The sequence below is a fragment of the Pristis pectinata genome, chromosome 38, assembly GCF_009764475.1.
Source record: "Pristis pectinata isolate sPriPec2 chromosome 38, sPriPec2.1.pri, whole genome shotgun sequence".
In the NCBI taxonomy this organism is placed as follows: domain Eukaryota; kingdom Metazoa; phylum Chordata; class Chondrichthyes; order Rhinopristiformes; family Pristidae; genus Pristis; species Pristis pectinata.
The window spans coordinates 12,204,930-12,223,942 of NC_067441.1; the positions used below are offsets into that span (position 1 = coordinate 12,204,930).

The 19,013-nt window shown below is 46.4% G+C and overlaps 3 non-coding genes and 1 pseudogene across 3 annotated transcripts; all 4 read left to right on the plus strand.

The window, feature by feature from the left end:
• Positions 1-10,078: 10,078 nt before the first annotated feature.
• On the plus strand, positions 10,079-10,152 carry trnan-guu (transfer RNA asparagine (anticodon GUU)). Its single transcript has one exon. It is a non-coding gene; the product is annotated as a tRNA-Asn (tRNA).
• Positions 10,153-13,351: 3,199 nt separating this feature from the next.
• Positions 13,352-13,453, plus strand: LOC127587110 (uncharacterized; annotated as a pseudogene).
• A 1,055-nt stretch (positions 13,454-14,508) lies between these two features.
• LOC127587116 (small nucleolar RNA U3) lies at positions 14,509-14,719 on the plus strand. The gene has a single exon (XR_007958746.1). It is a non-coding gene; the product is annotated as a small nucleolar RNA U3 (small nucleolar RNA).
• A 2,000-nt stretch (positions 14,720-16,719) lies between these two features.
• Positions 16,720-16,793, plus strand: trnan-guu (transfer RNA asparagine (anticodon GUU)). Its single transcript has one exon. It is a non-coding gene; the product is annotated as a tRNA-Asn (tRNA).
• The last annotated feature ends 2,220 nt before the right edge of the window (positions 16,794-19,013 follow it).

The window sequence follows — 19,013 nt, forward strand, 5'->3', positions numbered from 1 at the left end:
CAATCAAAACAGTAAATTGAAAAAAAACACACGATTCCAAAATAACAAAATAGTAAACATCCATTTTAAGTCCTGTTAATAAAGGAGAACACCAAAAAAAGTATAAAGTAAAATATATTCAAGGCATTAACTCTTTACAACCTTATTCTCTTAGTAAGACACTAAAAGATTCAAAAACGCGTTAGCTGCAAGGGGTTACCGAGAGTAAAAGCGATAAATGTTCATGCCGAAAAGTACAACGTCATTAGTCTTCGAATTGCAAAACACCTTGAGCCTCTTCATGCGTACGAAACCTCTTCTGCGAGTCACTTTTCAGAATAATTCTTAGCCCTGCAGGGTAACGAAGAGAAGGCTTGAAGTCCTTGTTAAAAAGCTCCGCCATGACCTTTTTTTAATTTAACGCGCTCATTCGTAACCTCGTAAGGCTCTTCAATCCTGTACTTGGTAATTAATCGTTCCTCTTCGACGCGAGTCACGAATTAGAAGCTCTTTAATTTGAAAGTCATGTAGAGAGATTATAACTGACTTGGGTCTGTCTTCCACAGGAGATTTATACAGCGGGGATCAACCTTGGGTGGAGCTGTTAAGCTATTAGGAAGTAATTGATCCAAAAGGATTGCAAAGAATTCCGTAGGTTATTTACCTTGAACCGATGCTTTAAGACCCAGAATACGTAGATTATTTCTTTTGCTTCTGTTTTCTGTTGACACGTTTCTGTATTAATTTTTCATTAGACTTTGCTTTCTACAAAGCTTTTCTAAATCATCCATTTTCCCATCCAGAATCGGAAGAGTTGCTTCATTCACTCTAATTTGGTTATCATGACCATTTAAGGTTTTTTGAATGGAGTCCAACTTGAAATTAAGCTGTTGAAGTTGCTCGGAAGAATCATCTGTATGTTTTCGAAGCAATTGTACCATAGATTCCAAAGGTGCAGGAGGATCATCTTCCTTGGTAATTTTAGTTGCTTTGGCAGCCCAGTAAAGTAATATCACGTTTGGTGAAAGGATTTCAAACCGGGTTGAAAAAGTTCGATAGAGAAGGAGCCACGGCAAACTGCTGTTACTCCATTAACGACAGGCAGGCCTCTCTCTTGTTTGCCTTGAATTCATTCACGAATGTATCTTGCCTCTTCACCGAGGTGCTTTGAGTTTTTCAACGTCTCTTATTTTATAGCGGTGTATTACTCCATGTCTTACCTGTAGTTCACTGTTTATATGCTTTCTTTGTGTGTGTCTGTATTGTGTTTGCGTGTTTCCACGTGTGACTGTGTGTATCGGTGTGCCAAGTTTATGTGTGTTTGCGTGAGCATCTGTGTGTGAATTTGTGGTGCGTGTGTCTGTGTATGTGAGTGTGTGCAAATTGTTTGTAATTGCGTTCTCAAGTGTGTGCGTATGTGTGGGTGGGTGAGCGTGTGTGTGGGTGGGTGAGCGTGTGTGTGTGTGGGTGTGTGCACGGACGCATGTGTGTCCTTGTATCTGGCGGGTTCGTGTAAGTGTTTGAGTTTTGGCGTCATTATCTGGTTTGCCGTCTTTGCCCGTGCCTCTGTCTGTGTGAGGTGACAATGGGTTTCCAGTTTGGTGGTGTGACGGTGTGCACGGGCCATTGTAGGTGGTATTACTGAGGGTGGGTGTGGCGGGTGCGTGTGGAAAACCGCGGTTTGCTCTGAGCGAGATTCTGGTCGGTGCTCCACAGACAACAACACAGAAAGATGGGCATTCTATCCTGCAAATACACTGCGGCAACAGCACATTTGACATCTTTTTTTTTCATCTCGAGCGAATTAGAGGCTGAAAAGAGGTCTGTTCAGACAGCAGAGTCACCGTTGTTTGGCCCAGAATCCAGAGGTCTATGAACAAAATCTTCCTGTGCTCTTTGTGCTCTCATTACCATTTTAACCCGGAGAACCCCCGGCAAATCACTTTCATTCCCTCACCGGCAAAACCTCCCGCTGTTGCAAACTGGCTCCAGCCTTGCGCCCCCTTCTGGTAACCATTCCCTCAGCGCCGCCTCTGCGCCACCGGAGCAAAACTTCACCACAGGGATACCCGGGAAATGGTCACAGCGAGGAGACCAGCAGCAGAAGCTGACGTCTGTGTACAAAATGAAATCTGTAGGCAGCATGGAATATTTTAAACAGCAAATTACTTTTCAGTGCAGTAGGTGATACATTTACCCAATCGGGAGTTCTTGCACAATGGTTAAAGTGTTCCATATCAGACACGCCATGAAATACAAACTTATGTGCTCTGCAAGGAAAATCTTGAAGCAGCGTTGTATATCTAAAACAGTAGTGAATATCGATACAAAGGAAAACTGTAGATACCTGTTGCAGTAAGGAGGGAGCTGATGGTGAACAGGGCCTGCGGTGTGCTGCACAGGGAAGTGCGTTGTCCGGGTCTGTTACCATTTTCTGAGGCTGGAAGTTGGGTGAGAGACCATGAGGGAGCTGAAGGACTGAAGGAAAGAGATACGCAGTTCTGACTGGAGAGACTGCAGAGGAAGAGGAGAGGGTCAGTTTGTGTCGCTGGATTCACGTCTGACTGGGGAGAAATTTGCCGCGTTTATAGATGAATAAGTTATCAAGATAACTGTATGAAAGTTATGACAATGTTTAGGTAATGCCGAGGACTGTGATGTATGTGTGTAAATCGTCCTTAGATTTCCCGTAGAAACAATGGTGTTGTTGCAATTTGTTTTTCTCGTGAATGTAAGAAAGGGCAATGACTTGGGTCCAACCGTGTCTCTGGAGATTCAGTTTCTGTATAAATCAGACCACATTGGAGAAGGTCAGCTCAGATTATCTGTCCGAGCTGAAGATTCCTGATCAACAGAAGTCACATCTTGTCAATGAAATGGGACATTCAGTAATCTGGCGGATAGAAGCAATTTATTATCCTGTTCTTTCAGCCGCTGGAATTCCTGGTAAGCCACTGTCTCAGCTGCCGTAGCTGGACATTGATGTCTCATTGCAATGCTAAGTATGGTTTCTTTCGCTGCTTGTTTCCGCAGCCTCCTGTCCAGTGCCTGCATTTCAAAGAATGGAATGGAGGAGCAAGAAACTGTAAATGCTGGGATTGGGAACAAGAATAAACTGCAGGAGGAACTCAGCGGGTAGAGCAGTTGGTAGATCACAGAGTTCTGGGAGCGGGTGTTTGGTTTAGGGACAGGAATCAGATCATCGGCAGGTAGTCATAGTTATGAAAATTTCCATGTTGTCGAACCAAGCCGTTGTGGAATATGCTGTTTTTTTAATAAATGAGTTTGCATTGAGTGAATATGAGATAGTTTCTGGAGAACTCAATGAAATACTCGGCGTCAGACATGATATTGCGGTTATCAATGCTGTAAAAGGTGCTTGTATTTTACCGGGATCTGACAGCGCCCCAGACTTCTGACTACGGCACCGAGATTGTTGCTGCCTGTTGAAATCCCTTCCCCATCGCTCTGTGATGCATTCAGTCCGGCCGTGGGACTGTGTCAGACCGCAATATATCTGTAGGGATCGGCGTTGCTTCTATTGTGAACCCAAACAGGTGGCAGATGATAGGATGTGAAACGAGAGCAGAAAATGCTGGAAGTCCTCAGCCCGGCAAGGAGTGTGTGCGGAAAGAGAAACCAGACTCGGTTCGGATCGGGGCCGCGCTCAGAAGTTCTGCGGAAGGGTCTCTGTCCAGACACGTTAACTGGTCTCTCTTTCCACAGATGACAGAATTTCCTGATTTGTTTCGTCCTTCTGCTGATCTGTCGCTGAAAGAGAGCGGCGGGGAAGTTGGAGATTGGTACATGGAACACCGCCGCCATCAACCGGCCGAGTTTATCCATTCCATTCACCAGTAGACGCGCACGGCGACGGAAAAGCTGACCCATCCCCTTTTGTTTCTGAGGCAACACATACCCACATGGTAATTCCCTGCTACATGGAAGTTCTGTCAACAGTAAGCAATCAGGAACCACCGCAACATGCAGCAACGAGGTTGAATTGACACGGACTCCCGTCAAACTTCTCACTTGGCTCCGAGACTGATCAGTAATTCCTCTACTTCCCGTTCTCTCTCTTCCAGAGAACTTGGTGTCGATTGTGATCCTCTCCCGGGGAAAGAGCGGTCTCTCCAAATGTATCTAGCTAGAGGGACGGCAGACCAGAAATGGAATAAATTTCTACAAGAAATAATGAAGGTTCAGTATAGGTACATTTCAAGAAAGAAGAAGGTGATGAATTGAGAAATAGCGCAAATGTAGCTAACGAGAGAGGTGAACTTAGAAGCATAAGGGAGGGCATACAAGGAAGCAAAAACTAGTGGGAAAATAGAAGACGGAAACTTTAAAAAACTTGCAGAAAGAAACTAAGAAGGTCATTAGGAAAGGAAATATGAATTATGAAAGGAAGTTGGCAGATAATATACTAAAGGATACTAAGATTTTTAAAAAATATATGAAGAGTAAAAGAGACACGGGTAGATAAAGGACCAATTGGAAACAGTGTGGGAGATATTTTAATGGGTAACAAATAGATGGCAGAGGAACTAAATGAGTATTTTGCCTCAGTATCCACTGTGGAAGGCATCAGTAATATACCTGATAGTCAGCGGTCTCAGGGGATAGAACTGAGTTCAGTCAAGATTACTCGAGAGAAAGTGCTCGGGAAGCTAAATGGACTCAGGACAGATAAATCTCCTGGACCGGATGAAGTTCACCCTGGGGTCCTAAAGAAGGTGGTTTTAGAGATTGTGGAGACATTGGAGATTATTTTCCAGGCATCACTTGACTCTGGCATGGTTCCCGAGGACTGGATCGTCGGAAATGTAGTTCTGCTGTAGAAATAACTTGGAAGCAGCATAAGGGAAATTACAGTCTGACATCGGTGTTTGGAAAGTTCTTGAAGTCGATCCTCAAGGACGAGGTTATGGAATACCAAGAGATACATGAAAAGATAGGTCCAAGCCAGCATGGTTTCACGAAGGGAAGATCTTGCCTGACCAACCTATTGGAGTTTATTAAGGAAATCCCAAGTAGCATGGTTAAGGGACAGGCGGTGGATGTTGTGTATTTAGATTTTCAAAGGCCTTCGACGAGGTGCCGCACGACAGGCTGCTTAACAAGACGAGAGCCCAGCGAATTACATGAAGGATAATAGAAGGGGTGGAGCATTGGTTGATAGGCAGAAGACAAAGGGTGGGAATAAAAGGATCTTGTTCTGGTTGGCTGCCGGTTACCAGTGGTGTTCCGCAAGGGTCGCTGTTGGGGCCGCTTCTTTTTGCACTGTATATCGATGATTTGGATTATGCAGTAAATAGTTTTGTGGCTAAGTTTGGAGATGACATCAAGATAGGTGGAGGAGTAGGAAGTTTTGAAGAAACAGGAATGTTGCAGAGATACTTAGACAGTTTACCAGCATGGGAAAAGAAATGGCAGATGAGATTCAATGTTGAGAAATGTGCGGTTGTACACTTTGGAAGAGGAAATAAACGGGCAGATTACTATCTACATGGAGATAAGATCCAAAATACAGAAGTGCAAAGGTACTTGGAGGACTTCGTGCAGGATACCCTCGAGGTTAAACCACCAGGTTGGATCGGTGGTAAGGAAAGCGAATGCTCTGTTGGCATTCATTTAGAGAGGTATAACGTATAAAAATAGGAACGTGTTGATGAGGCTCTATGGGGCACTAGTGTGACCTGATTTGGAATAATGTGTGCAGTTTTGGGCCCCTTATCTTCGGAAGGATATACTGATGTTGGAGACGGTTCAGAGAAGATTTACGAGGATGATTCCCGGAATGAAAGGGCTTACATACGAGAAGCGATTATCGGCTCTTGGGCTGTACTCATTGGAGTACAGAAGAACGAGAGGGGACCTCAAAAAACATTTAGAATGTTGAACGGACTCGACAGAGTAGATGTGGCCAAGTTGTCTTCCTTGGTGGGCGAGTCCAAGACTAGAGGGCACAGTCTTAGAATTAGAGAGTACGCATTTGGAACAGAAATGAGGAGGAATTTCTTTAGCAAGAGGGCCTTGGCTTTATAGAATGCGTTGCCACATACAGCTGTAGAGGCCTGATCATTGGGGGCGTTTAAGGAGGATATTGATAGGCATCTAATTAGTCAAGGTATCAAGGGATATGGGAAAAGGGACGGTAATTGCGGATAGATGGGAGAATAGTTTATTCAATGGCGAGGTAGCGAAGCAGACTCGATGGGCCGAATGGCCTACTTCTGCTCCTTTGTCTTGTGATATTGTGATCACTCACTACCTTCTGGGAACGGCTGCGGCCGATCTCCTGGTCGTTATCTTGAATCCCCTGCTGAGGTGGACTGTTCCGATTTATTTTCCGTGATTATTCCTCAGCATCACTCTCGTGTGCAGCATTCGTCTATGGCTTATTTTTGCAAGCACCGCCGTATCCGTCTGCCTGACGGCCGCTTTCGCCTTCGATTGATTTGTGGCCATTTGTTCTGAGAAGCTGAAGACAAAATATTGAACGGCGAGAACGGCGGCTGTGGATATATGCACAGTGAGTGCACTGAGCTGTTTAGAGACTGTTCCCTTGTACTTCACAGTCCAACCTTCGTTTATAATTGATCATGTCCCCTGGGACTGTGTCAATAAACGATCGTCTATACATCCCCCACATGAGCTGCATTTGACATTTTCACCACATTTTAACCCCTTGTGCCCCGCTCATTCCGATTTTGTTGCTCAATGTTCTGACGGTCAGACGGATTTTAGCGGCCGCAGCAATGGACAGAATGACAAGGACTCGGAGATGGAGAACAGAAGGAAATTCATCGTTTTACTCTTCAGTATAACCGGCAGTTTCTTGTTGTTGTGGGTAACACTGGTGGTGTTTTACATCTACCAGAGAATTTCAAAGATTTGCCACTATCCTGTCACAGGTCCCCGTTATATCTCAGAATACACAGTGGTAATGTTGCAGCTTCTCAGTTCCTGCACCGTCACGTGTGGTTACGCCGTGACTCAGAGCAAATTCCGACAGGAGCTGAAGAACGCGGTGAAATACCCGCTGATTCCGATTATGAGAATCATTAATTCACTGAAAGAAATTGTATGAAGCAGTGTAATGAATTCTACTTACCAGCCCCCTACCCTCCATCCCCGACCAGGGAGAAAGTGGGAATTTTGGTACCCGTTGACACTTACAAAGTTTCACGGATGCACCATCGAGGTATCTACCCAGATGCATCACGGCTTTGTATGGCATCTGCTCTGCCCAAGACCGCAAGAATCTGCAGAGAGTTATGAACACAGTTCAGTCCATCCCGAAAACCAGCCTCCCCTCCATAGACACTGTCTATACTTTGGTAGAGCAGACAACATAATCAAATATCCATCCCATCCCGGTCATTCTATCTTCTTGCCCTTCCCCTGAGCAGCAGATACAACAGTTGGAAAGCACGCACCGGCAGGCTGAAGGACAGATCCTATTCCACTGTTATAAGACCATCGAACGGACCTCTTTTCCCATAAAGATGTACTCTTGATTTCACGTTCCACCTCGTCGTGGCCCTTTCACCTTATTGTCTCCCTGCACTGCATTTTGTTTGTAACTGCAACACTGGGTTCTGTATTTATTGCCTTTCCCTTTGTACTACCTGAATGTACTGATGTTTTGAAATGATCTGTGTGGGGCACGCAGAACAAAGTTTTTTCCACTGTCTCTTTCAACGTGTAACAAAAATAAACCAATTATAACTAGAATTACACTTAACAACAGTTCTCTAAAGCAGCCATATGCAGCTGATCCCTAACTCACCCCGGCCTCACTATCCCAGAGATATCCCGTTTGCCTTTGTATATCCTTCCCCCACTCACCTCTCATCCTGGCACCAGCTAGTTACCACTGCTTTCCGGGTCTGACACAGAGTATCCGCCCTGAAGTTTATACCTGTTTACCTTTATGCACATGCTGCCTTATGTGTTGAGTGGCTCCGGTATTTTAAGACATTCTTTACCTTCTGCTGCTCATTTATATCGCCCTTTTCCCGCTTTCTCCCTCTGTCTGTCGTCCAACGGTCTGTCTCTCTCCCTCTCCCAATCTCTCTCCATGACTGCCCTTTATCTTCGCTTTCTCCCTCTCGCTCCCCGTCTGTCCGCATTACGTATTCTCCCGGTTTCCTTTCCTGTATCCTGACCTTGAGCCCTTCATTCTCCTTGCTCACGTATTTAGCGGTATTTGCAACATGCAATTGCATTCCTTGAATTAACTGTTGTATAAATGTTGATGAGCTGCCATTAACCCTCCCTGCAGCTTCCTCTGTTTCAGAGTAAAAAATAATCCCAGTATTTTAATTCTTTCCCACAGCTGGGATGTCTCAAAGCTGGAAATATCCCCATAACTCTCTTGCTCCGTCACTACAATCTCAGCTGTTCTGTAATAGGGTCATGGTCATAGAGTCACCAAGCACAGAAACAGGCCCTTCGGCACCCTGGGTCCACATTTCAATCACCCATTTACACCGGTCCCTTTTTATTCTACTCACATCCCCAGCAACCCCTTCCCCATCTATCTACCACTCACCGACACACGAGGAGCATTTTAAGGTGCCAATCCCCCTACAGACCAAATGTCCTTAGTAATACTCAGGTACAGAGGTCCTGGTTACTGATGAAAGTCAAAAGATTATCTGCAGCCGGCATGGACAAGATGGGTAGAATGGCCCGCTCATGAATTGTAAAACCAAAGCAGACCATGCTGGAAATATTGTGTTGGTCAGGCTGCATCTGTAGGAAGAGAAAGAGAGCCACTGTTTCAGATCGAACACCCCTCGTCAGAACTGAAAAGGGGACCGCAAATGCGTGGAGGGATTTGATCTGAAACGTTAACTCCGTTTCCCTTCCCACGGACGCGGCCTGGTCTTCTCAGTATTTCAACATTTCTGTTTTATTTTATATATCCACCATATGTTCTCTTTTCACTTACTTTTCGATATAACACTCGACAATTTGCTCCGGACCAGAACCTGTGAGCCGAGACTGTGTGAGGACCAATGGTATCACCTCTCATTCACTCATCTCCGGAGAATGTCGGCCCACGCTGCTGCTCTCCTCACAGGGCAGACCTGGTTAACATTTTACTGCACTCCCTCGGCCACAGCTGTATCCTCCCACAGGTAGGGGCCGGACCTGCAGACAGGAGGCCGGGAGTCTTTGGATCTCCCTATCTCAGAGGCTGTTGGAAGCAGAGATGTGAATATCTTTGAAGGCCAACATGGATACGTGCTCAATCAGCAAGGGATCACCGGGAGAGGCGGGAATGTGGAGTTCAGTATCCAATCAGATTAACCGTGATTTTACTGAATGGCGGTGCATACCCGTATGGCCGAGTGGCCTAGTCCTGCTCCTGATTCGCATGTCCGTATATTCCAGGTGCTGTCTCACCAGGGCCCTGTATCATTCCAATGAGTCGCGCTTGCTCCGAGACACAAACCCTCTGGAATAAAGATCAACACACCGTTCGCCTTCCCACTTGCTCACCGACCCTGCATGTTAATGTTCAGTGTTTTGTGTCCAAGGACACCAGGGTTCCTCAGAACAACAACACTGTTCAATCACTCGCCATAAAATAACATCCATTTTCCCAGCAGCAGAGCACCAGGTTCCACATTACATCCCACCCGCCGTGTCTCCACCCATTCCCTTCGCCGTTCGCTCTCCCACTGAATCCTCGTCGCATCCTCCACAACCCACATTGACACCCAGTTTTGTGTCATCAGCAAACCTGGATATATTGTCCGTAAAAGTCAAGCAAACTGCAGCTGCTGTAAATCTGAAGCAAGAACAGAAAATGCTGAACAGGCAGCATCTGTGAAAAGACAAACAAAGTTAATGGTTTATGTTGAAGATCCTTCACTTTCCGACCTGAAACGTTTACTCTGTGTCTCTCTGCACAGATGATGCCCGACTCGCGGAGAGTTTCCACTTTTTTTGTATTTTATTGTCCCTGACCCCCTGATGCAAACCATTGACGCATATTGTGAAAAGCCGGATCCCTGCCGCGATCCCTGCTTACAGTCTCCCAAGCCGGGAGCGGACCAATTATTCTCGCTTCCTTCGGGGTGTGCCTGTGGCGCAATCGGTCAGCGCATTCGGCTGTTAACCGCAAGGTTGGTGGTTCGAGCCCACCCAGGGACGCTGGCGATCTGCAGCTTTTGCTGTACGTGTCATTGTCAGCTGGGTAACACTGCGCTGTCGGGAGGCGGGTGCTCCCTGCTGCTGTTTCAGTGGGTTCAGTGGGAGTCCTCCCTGCGGGGTCTCACGTCGGGTGCCCCAATGTTCTGCTTCCTTTTTAGCCGAATGTACGGGATTCATAAAGCGATGTCCCTGGACATAACTCGACTGACTTTTGAGCTTCCAGACTTGCCGGGTCTGATGTTGTGACTTCATTTGACATTGGACCTGTGATCATTGACATTGAGTCTGAACTGATCTGATGACAGGTCAGCGACCTGGAACGTGAGCTGGAAATTTCTCCCCAACAACGCTACACGACCTGCTGAGTGTTTTCGCCGTTCCCTGTTGTTTTTATTTGAGGCTGACGTGCGCCGTTATGTTTGTTGGAAATATTAGCCTCATCCTACGCTGCCCCAACGTTTTTTAAACTAACACAAACCACCGGAAATCCAAAACTCGAGCCAGGACTTACATTTGGACCACCTTAAATCCAGAAGTCGAGACAAGACTTACAGGACTTAAAATATATAGTTCAGTGATGAGTGCGCCGCTGGACAGCGCTGCCCCTCTCCTCACCCGCACTGTCTCCCTCCCCCAAACCCTTGAATATATTCGAGAAGGAGACAGAAATATTTCCAGATACAAAAGTCATCGAGGGTCACCTCCTTCGAACTAACAGACAGGCCGGGTTTGAATACGTACATGTCGCAAATTGCATTTCTTTTGGAGGGTTTTTGACCGTTCACTTTGAGTCTAAATAATTTCTGCCCACGGAGGTTATCACGGGGTGTGGGAAGAGCGCGGAACAGGGGCTTGAACTTGGATGATCAACCATGATCTCACTGAATGAAGAGCAGGTTAGACTCGAAGGACGAATGGTCTGAGCCAGCTCCTATTCTCTGTGTTTCAATGTCTCTGTTCTGTGCGCAGCGTTAGAGAGACGGGAATTTACTTCGAAAGTTGCTTACTTGTGTCGGGGATGTAGCTCAGTGGGAGAACGCATGCTTCGCATCTATGAGGTCCCGGGTTCAATCCTCGGCATCTCCACCCTGGTGACCGTGAATTTTGACCAGTGCTGGGAATCACCCGGAGACGCTGTAAAATCCCGACCGGCTGAGAACTGACAGGGACAAACCACCTCCAATATTGCACACACACTTTATGCCTCAGTCTCACGCCGTCTGCTCACTGCACTGCCACTGGTGAGTTTTACCGACAGTCGACTGCATGGAAGAAGCTCAACTGGCCTTGGAACGTCATCGATACCACAAAAGCATTACAGAAATAATGTAACACTCGTTGGTGATATGTCGGGACCGAGGTATCCGACTGGGTCAGAGCAAAGAGCGTACAGGGATAATAACCGGTTGTGAAAGAAAGTGAGAACCATGCTGGGGGAAGAGAAATGTGTGAGAGAGAATGAAAGGAGTAAGGCAAGTAAGAAGGAGACGTCAGCGAGGGAAAGGATATGATGTTGGGGGGGGGGGGGTGACAAATAAAAAGAACGAAGGGAATGAGCAACACCCACAGCAGAGCAACATAACACTTCACTACTTTAAACTCTGCGGCAAGGTCCAGCTGTTAATAATCTCTATTTGGAGTGGTGGGTCCCTCCTTCCAATCAAGGAGAAGTTTAAACACAGTTTATTTTTTTTAAGTGAGGCACGTTTAAGTCCAACAAACAATTCTTAACAAGACTTGTAACTTACAAAGGATTCCCAAACACAAGTACAATTCTTCCAAGCAAAAAAGTCAGACGAACAAGTCGTCAGTCGCAAAACCCAAAGGCTGAGGAATAAATTCTAGGTCTTCCTTCTGTAACCACCCCCACCCCCTGTCATTCCCTCAACATTTATACTGTTTTTTTTTTGCTGGTCACCTCGTGAGACCTCATCTGCATGTGATGTTTACACAACTGTACTGATCAGGTCAGATGGCTGAAGCTTTCGTTTAACGTGGACAATGTTGTTTCTTCTGAGGTTGCAATCTCAGTCAAGTCAACAAAAGGCGTTCTGAACCTGGGTAGTGTTGTTTCTCAATAAGATGGCTAAATAATACCAGTTAAAAATTAACAATAGACATCTTGACCCTCAGACAATTTCTGCTTTTTTTTGCAAAAGGGATTTTAAATGAATGAGCAACCACTCCTTGACCTTTGGACAGGTCATGCTGCTGTGCTGAAAAGCTGAGGACAACAATGAACTATTTTTGCGGTTTCTGCTGTTGTGCTAATAAGCTGAGATAAGCAATTAACCCCTTGGGACATGGAAAGTAAATATCCATCACACAACAACGAGGGAGATTGGAAGATCAAGAGTGCATCTTTAGGGTATGAAATATCCGTCCAAGCGTCTGATAACAGCAAGATAGAAGCTGTACCTGAGTCTGGTGCAACATGCTCTCAGACTTCTGTATCTTCTGCCCAAGGGAGAGAGGAGAGGAGAGAAATATCGGGGTGCAAGGGGTCCTTAATTAAATTGGCTCCTTTATTCTGACATGAAACATTCTTCCAAATAACTCTAACAATCTGCTCGGGGAAGAGACTGCGCCTTGTGTAATAACGTCTCATCACTTTGTGGGTGTATTGTTTTAAGCAGGAAACAGGAGAGAGCGGTTAACACACTGAGAGAGAACGTAATGAATCGGTGGTAAAATGAACCTGGAGAAACTGTCCCGATGTGTGTACTGCACGTGAAGTATATTATTTGGGGAAAAGTTTTGCTGCAATACCAACTTTACCCAGTAGATGTCCCCCGCCGGAGATTGGAGCAACTTCCTCCCGACAGGAGCAGAGAATTTATTTATTTCATTGGCTCTGTACGTGAGCAATAGAGAGAGTGCTTGTCTCTGCTTTTCGTGCCTGTTGAAAAATATTTAGCTCCAGGAATTCACTGGAACACTTTCTGATCAAGGAGCAGATCGGTGGTTGGAACTGGTGGCCAATTTATGCAAAAATTGGTGCATTCTGGGTAATTTTACACAGCAGAAATTACGATTTTCTCCCTATTAATTCGTTCAGAAAAGATGAAAGGAGATTATTATTATAACATATTCCATCCATATTTAGGCTCCATGAATATCCGAGGAAAGGGTCGCGGCACACCGTGTTTTAAAGGTGTTTTGTTGTGGATGGAGAGCTGCGCAGCGGGAGGTCAGAAGTCAGACGATACTTTTAAGGATCATTTCTATAGTCTGTGACTCGAGAAATCGTATATCACCCGCGCCGTCTTCCGGTTCGTCTGGGGATCCAAGATGGAGCGGGTCCGACTGTTCACCATGCACAAATCTCTGGACAATGGGGGTAAAGGTGTCCCCCATGTCGCCCTCATCCTGATGCCCACCATCGTCTGTGGCTGTATCAGTCTGTGCGTGGAACTCAAGTATGTGAGCACCAAGTGCCACTATGTACCGTGGTTCTACCTGTCCCTGCTGTTGCGAAGGATAGGCCTGGCCCCGTGTTAATATGGCGTCCGAGTCAGTTGGACGCTGCCGCGCTACCTGTCCTTCGTGGAAAAGTTCTTCGTCCAACACCTTTGACCACAAGTCCATCAGGCAGCTGTCAGCACGGAACATCCTACAGGCACTGCAGGAGAAGGACTCAATGGATACTGTGGGGTAGTTCCCTGAGCAGACTGTCCAGACCATCTGGCAGAATTCCTCATCGACAGAACTCACCAACCAGCACCATGACCTCGCTTGGCTGGCAGTGAGAGGGGCCCTGCTAGTGAGATCCTTCCTGCATGGTTGTAACCTCATTCCAAGCGCACGCTACCCCCGGGAGGACAGTCGCCAACCTCCTTTCGGGCTGTAGGTTTGCGAGGAGGGTGTGGCGAAAAATGCAAGGGCCCTTGTCACGATTCATCCCCAGCAGCTGCGTAACAGAGGACTCTCTGATCTACGGGCTGTTCCCGGGGACACACACGGAGACGGAAATAAACTGCTGCTGGAAGGTCATCATCTCGGTGAAAGACGCCCTTTGGTCTGCCCGAAACTTGTTGGTCTTCCAGCACTGCGAGATGTCCGTAGGGGAATGCTGCCGGCTGGCACATTCCAAGCTGCAGGATTACGTCCTGAGAGACGCACTGAAGCTAGGTACAGCCAACGCAAAGGCTCGGTGGGGAAGGACTGCAGTTTAGGGTTCTTCTGCCATTGTCGAGGAAGGGGCGCGGTCAGGCGATAAAGCCCCTAAATATTGTAAATACAGGACTGTGTAGCCCCCAGGGAGCCACGCGTGTGGCATTGGTGCTTTTTTTATATAAGAAGGTAACACTAATGAATGATCTGTACAAGAATGTAAAGGCTTGTACTGTTTTATAATTGTATATAGTTTGTCTTTTATTATACATAAAGTTTATTTTGTTTAAATCAAAGTTCTGTCTCAGCAGCCGTGAGGACTAACTGTGGCGTTGTTTTCCTGAGCGCGAAGCGGTCCGCAAGCTTTGTTTTATACAATGATTTGCGGACATTGATGACCGTTCCCTTCTCCCTCTGCGGGAGCTGTGGAGGGAGGAAACGCTGTCTGAGCGGTTGATCTTTATTTTTTGGGGAAGAAAGAGAAGTGATACATTCTGAGGTCGTGTTTTATTTCTGTTTTATGTAAACCTATTTATTTAAATACACCATGAGTCGGGAAAGTCGTTCCTGGATCTATTTGGTGCGATGTGCTCTCAGGGATGCTCTATTTGGCGCCGGAGTGGCCTTTACTCCGTTTCCTCCACTTCAGTAATCACCTGAGCTGTCTTTTAGTTCATCTGGGAGTCCGTGATTGAGCAAGTACGACCGATAAGGATGCACAAGTCCTCAGAGAATGGGAGCAAAAGTGTACCCAAGGCTGTCCTCGTCCTGATCACCACCATCGTGCATGGTTGCATCAGGCTGTGTGTAGAACGAAAGTCCATGGGCACCAAGTGTCGCTAAGTTCTGAGGTTCTACCTGACCGTGGGATAGCCCTGGCCCATACCCGTACAATGTCCCAGTCAGCTGGACGTTGCCGCACTACCTGTCCTTTGAGCACATCCATCAGGCAGCGGTCAGCACGGAACGTCCGGCAGAAACTGTGGGAGAGGGATTCGATGAATACTGTCTGGTTGTTCCCTGAGCACACTGCAACAACATCTGGCAACATGGGTCTTTGCCAGAAATCACCAACAAATTCCGAGACCTGACACGGCTACCGGTGAGAGGGGCCCTCACAGTCAGGTCCATGCTGTACAGAGGAAAGATCATCGCCGACGCATGCTGTCCTCGGGGCGGCTGCAGTGGGGAAGAGACGGTCACCCACCTCTTTGCAGACTGTTGGTTTGCTGACATTGAAATGTTGAATCACCTCAGGGGGCTACATGCTTTCCAACCGCTCCATCCTACTCCTTCCCGACAGGAAACACTCCAATAGTCTCATTACTGAGGTTCATTCTTTGGTTCCGATCACGAACCTGTGGTTCCACGGTGCGTGAGGAGCAATGTGATCACTTTTACTTACTGAATTCCAGAGAGTGTCGGCTCACGCTGCTGAACCTGTCCTCACAGGACAGACCCGATAAACCATTGCTGCACCCCCTCGGTCACAGGTGTATCCTTCCTCAGGTAGGGGCCGCACCTGAACACAGGACGCCGGGAGACTTTGGATCTCCCTTCCGCAAAGGGCGGTGGAAGCAGAGTCTGTCAATATTTTAAAGGGAAAGGTGGTTAAATAGTTAATCAGCAGGGGGTGAAAGGTCACCGGCGGGATCCAATCAGATCAGGCGTGGTCTCAAGGAATGGAGGAGCTGACCGGAGGGGTCGAGTGGCATACTCTTGCTCCTGATTCGTATGTCCCAATATTATGGTCCCGTCTCACCAGGGCCCTGTGTAATTCCAGTGAGACGTGTTTACTCCGATACCAAAACTCTCTGAAATAAAGTCTGACGTACCCTTTGATTCCTGCTTGCGCACCGACCCTGTATGTTAATGGGCAGTGTTTTGTGTACAAGGACTCCCGGGATCCTGAGGACACCAACACCTTTCGGTCGCGCACAATTAAATAAAATCCTGTCTCTGAAGCACCTCCTAATGCTTTACTTTATTTCCCATCCGCCATACCGACGCCCATTCCCTTCGCCTGACGATATCTCCCTGAGGCCTCTCCGCATCCTCTTCACAGCCCGCACTGACACCAGGTTTTGTGTCATCAGAAAACCTGGACATATTGTCCGTGAAAGTCAAACAAACTACAGATGCTGGAAAGCTGAAGCAAGAACATAAAATGCTGGAAAACTCAGCAGGTCGAGCAGCAACTGTGGAGAGAAAAACAGAGTTAACGTTTAAGGTCGAAGACACTTCATCCGGCCACCTTAAACGCTACCTTTGTTTCTCTCTCCACAGATGCTGTCCGACCTGTAGAGTGTTTCCATCATTTTCTGTTTCATATTGTCCGTGACACTCTGATCCAAACCATTGATGCAGGCTGTGAAAAGCCTGGTCCCGGCACCGGTCCTTGGTCACCGTCTCCCAAGCCGGGAACGGCCCATTTATTCTCGCTTCCTTCAGGGTGTCTCTGTAGCGCAATCGGTTAGGGCGTTCGGCTGTTAACCGAAAGGTTGGTGGTTCGAGCCCACCCAGAGACGCTGGCGATCCGGCATCATTTGCTGTGCGTGTAATTGTCAGCTGGGTAACACTGCGCTGTCCGGAGGCGGCCGCTCCCTGCTGCTGCCTCAGTGGGTTCATTGGGAGCCCTTCCTGCGGGGTCTCACGTCCGAAGTCCGAATGTTTCGCTTCCCTTTCACCGGGATGTGCGAGTTTCGTAAAGCAAAGTCCCTGGAACTCGTTGGGTCTAATGTTGTGCTCTATCTGTTTGTTTTCTGGGCTTTGATCATTCAATGCGAATCTGAATAATATCTGACGTTAAACAGAGGGAGGTGAAAAGATGGAACAGGGAAGTGAACTTGGATGATCAACCATGAACTTACTGGACGGGGGCGCAGACACGAGGGACCAAAGACACGAGGAACCGAATGGCCTGAGGCAGCAGCTATCATTAAGTTTCAATAGCAATGCCCAGCGGTAGAAACACGGGTCCGCCGCGGGGTGGGTGTGGGGGGATTCTTTCTTCCAAAGCTACAACAACAAACAATCTGCTGCGGGAACTCAGCGGGTCCAGCAGCGACTGTGTGGGGAAAGAATTGTCGACATTTCCGGTCAAATCCCGCATCAAGTCCCCACGTCAGTCCTGATGCAGGGTTTCGACATAAAACGTCGATAATTCCTTTCCTCTGTCACAAACCAGCAACAAAAGAAACACACTGAGCATGATTTAGTGTTAGAAACTATTTTATTAATCACTACTTATGATAATACGTAAAATAAAAGTAAAAATGTTAGTATGTTAGAATTCAAAAATGTTAAACCTCGAACGTTAACACCAAAACTAAACTCTTCGTGTGTGTGTGTGACAAAGTCCAAAACTCACAGTTCCGGAATGGTTCTTAAAGTTCAGTTCCGCAAGACATAAGGTGAAACATGAGCAAGGGCTTCTTCAACAACCACCGTTGTCTGAAGATAAGATGTAGATGTAGAAAAACATAGAGAGAGTACATACGAAATCCAAATGTTCCACGATGGAACCCAAACGACACTTCAGTGTTTACTCGGTAGTGACTTCCTCACCCCGAAAAGCATCCGAACCGTGGTCGTCCACACACAAATACCTGTTTCCTTCTACAGGTCAGCAACAAAGTGAACTCCACCGGATTACTTCCAACTTCCATACATGGATTTCAGTGGCAAACACAGTTATTGTTTCTCATCCATCGATAGAGAAAACAAGCAGGCTGGTGTCTTTCTCCCTTCTCTCTCTCTCCTTCTTCTTCTTCTTACTTCTTCAACAACGTCATTACGTCCTTTATCTTCTATTGACGTAAGCACGCCCCACACACACATACACACACTCTCTATCTTAAAGGGACTTTCACTGAGTCCGTAACACCTCCCACCTAAAAAAAAATTTCCCAAGAAAAATTTAACCGCGCATACAGTTAGTAATGTTAATAATTATCATGCTACACAACTACAGACTATCAGATTAGTACAGATACATGTTTCCCATTTAACATCGGGAAAGACAATCAGCAATCACATTATCTTTGACTTTAATGTGAGTTATCATGAGATCAAACTCTTGCAAAATTAAACTCCAGTTTAACAGCCTTCTGTTCTTGTTTTTGACTCGGCTCAGAAACACCAATGGGTTATGATCTGTATACACAGTCAATGGTTTCTGAGCGGTGCAAACATATACACTGAAATGTGGCAAGGCTAAAACAAGCGACAGTAATTATTTCTCTATGGTGGAATAATTCTTTTGATGCTCATTAAATTTCTTTGATAAGTAAGCTACAGGATGGTCAATATCATCAAGGTCACCCTTCTGCAACAACACAGCTCCTGCAGCTTCATCACTGGCATCTACTGCTAATGAAAATGGCTTTTCAAAGTCAGGTGTTCTGAGCACAGGATGGTAGCATAAAATGGCTTTCAGTTTCTCAAATGCTTCTTGACAAGAATCTGTCCAAACAAACTTTACTCCCTTCTTCAGAAGATTAGTTAGGGGAAGAGCAATATCAGCAAAGTTTTTACAAAATTTTCGATAATATCCAACCATTCCCAAAAATCTTCTAACAGTCCTCATACCTGTGGGAATAGGGAACTCAGATATGGCTTGAACTTTTGCCTGAACAGGAGCTTGCTTGCCTTGACCTACAACATAACCAAGATACGTCACAGTGGCATGGCCAAATTCACTTTTAGCCAAGTTAACTGTAAGGTTAGCCTTGGAAAGTCTTTCAAAC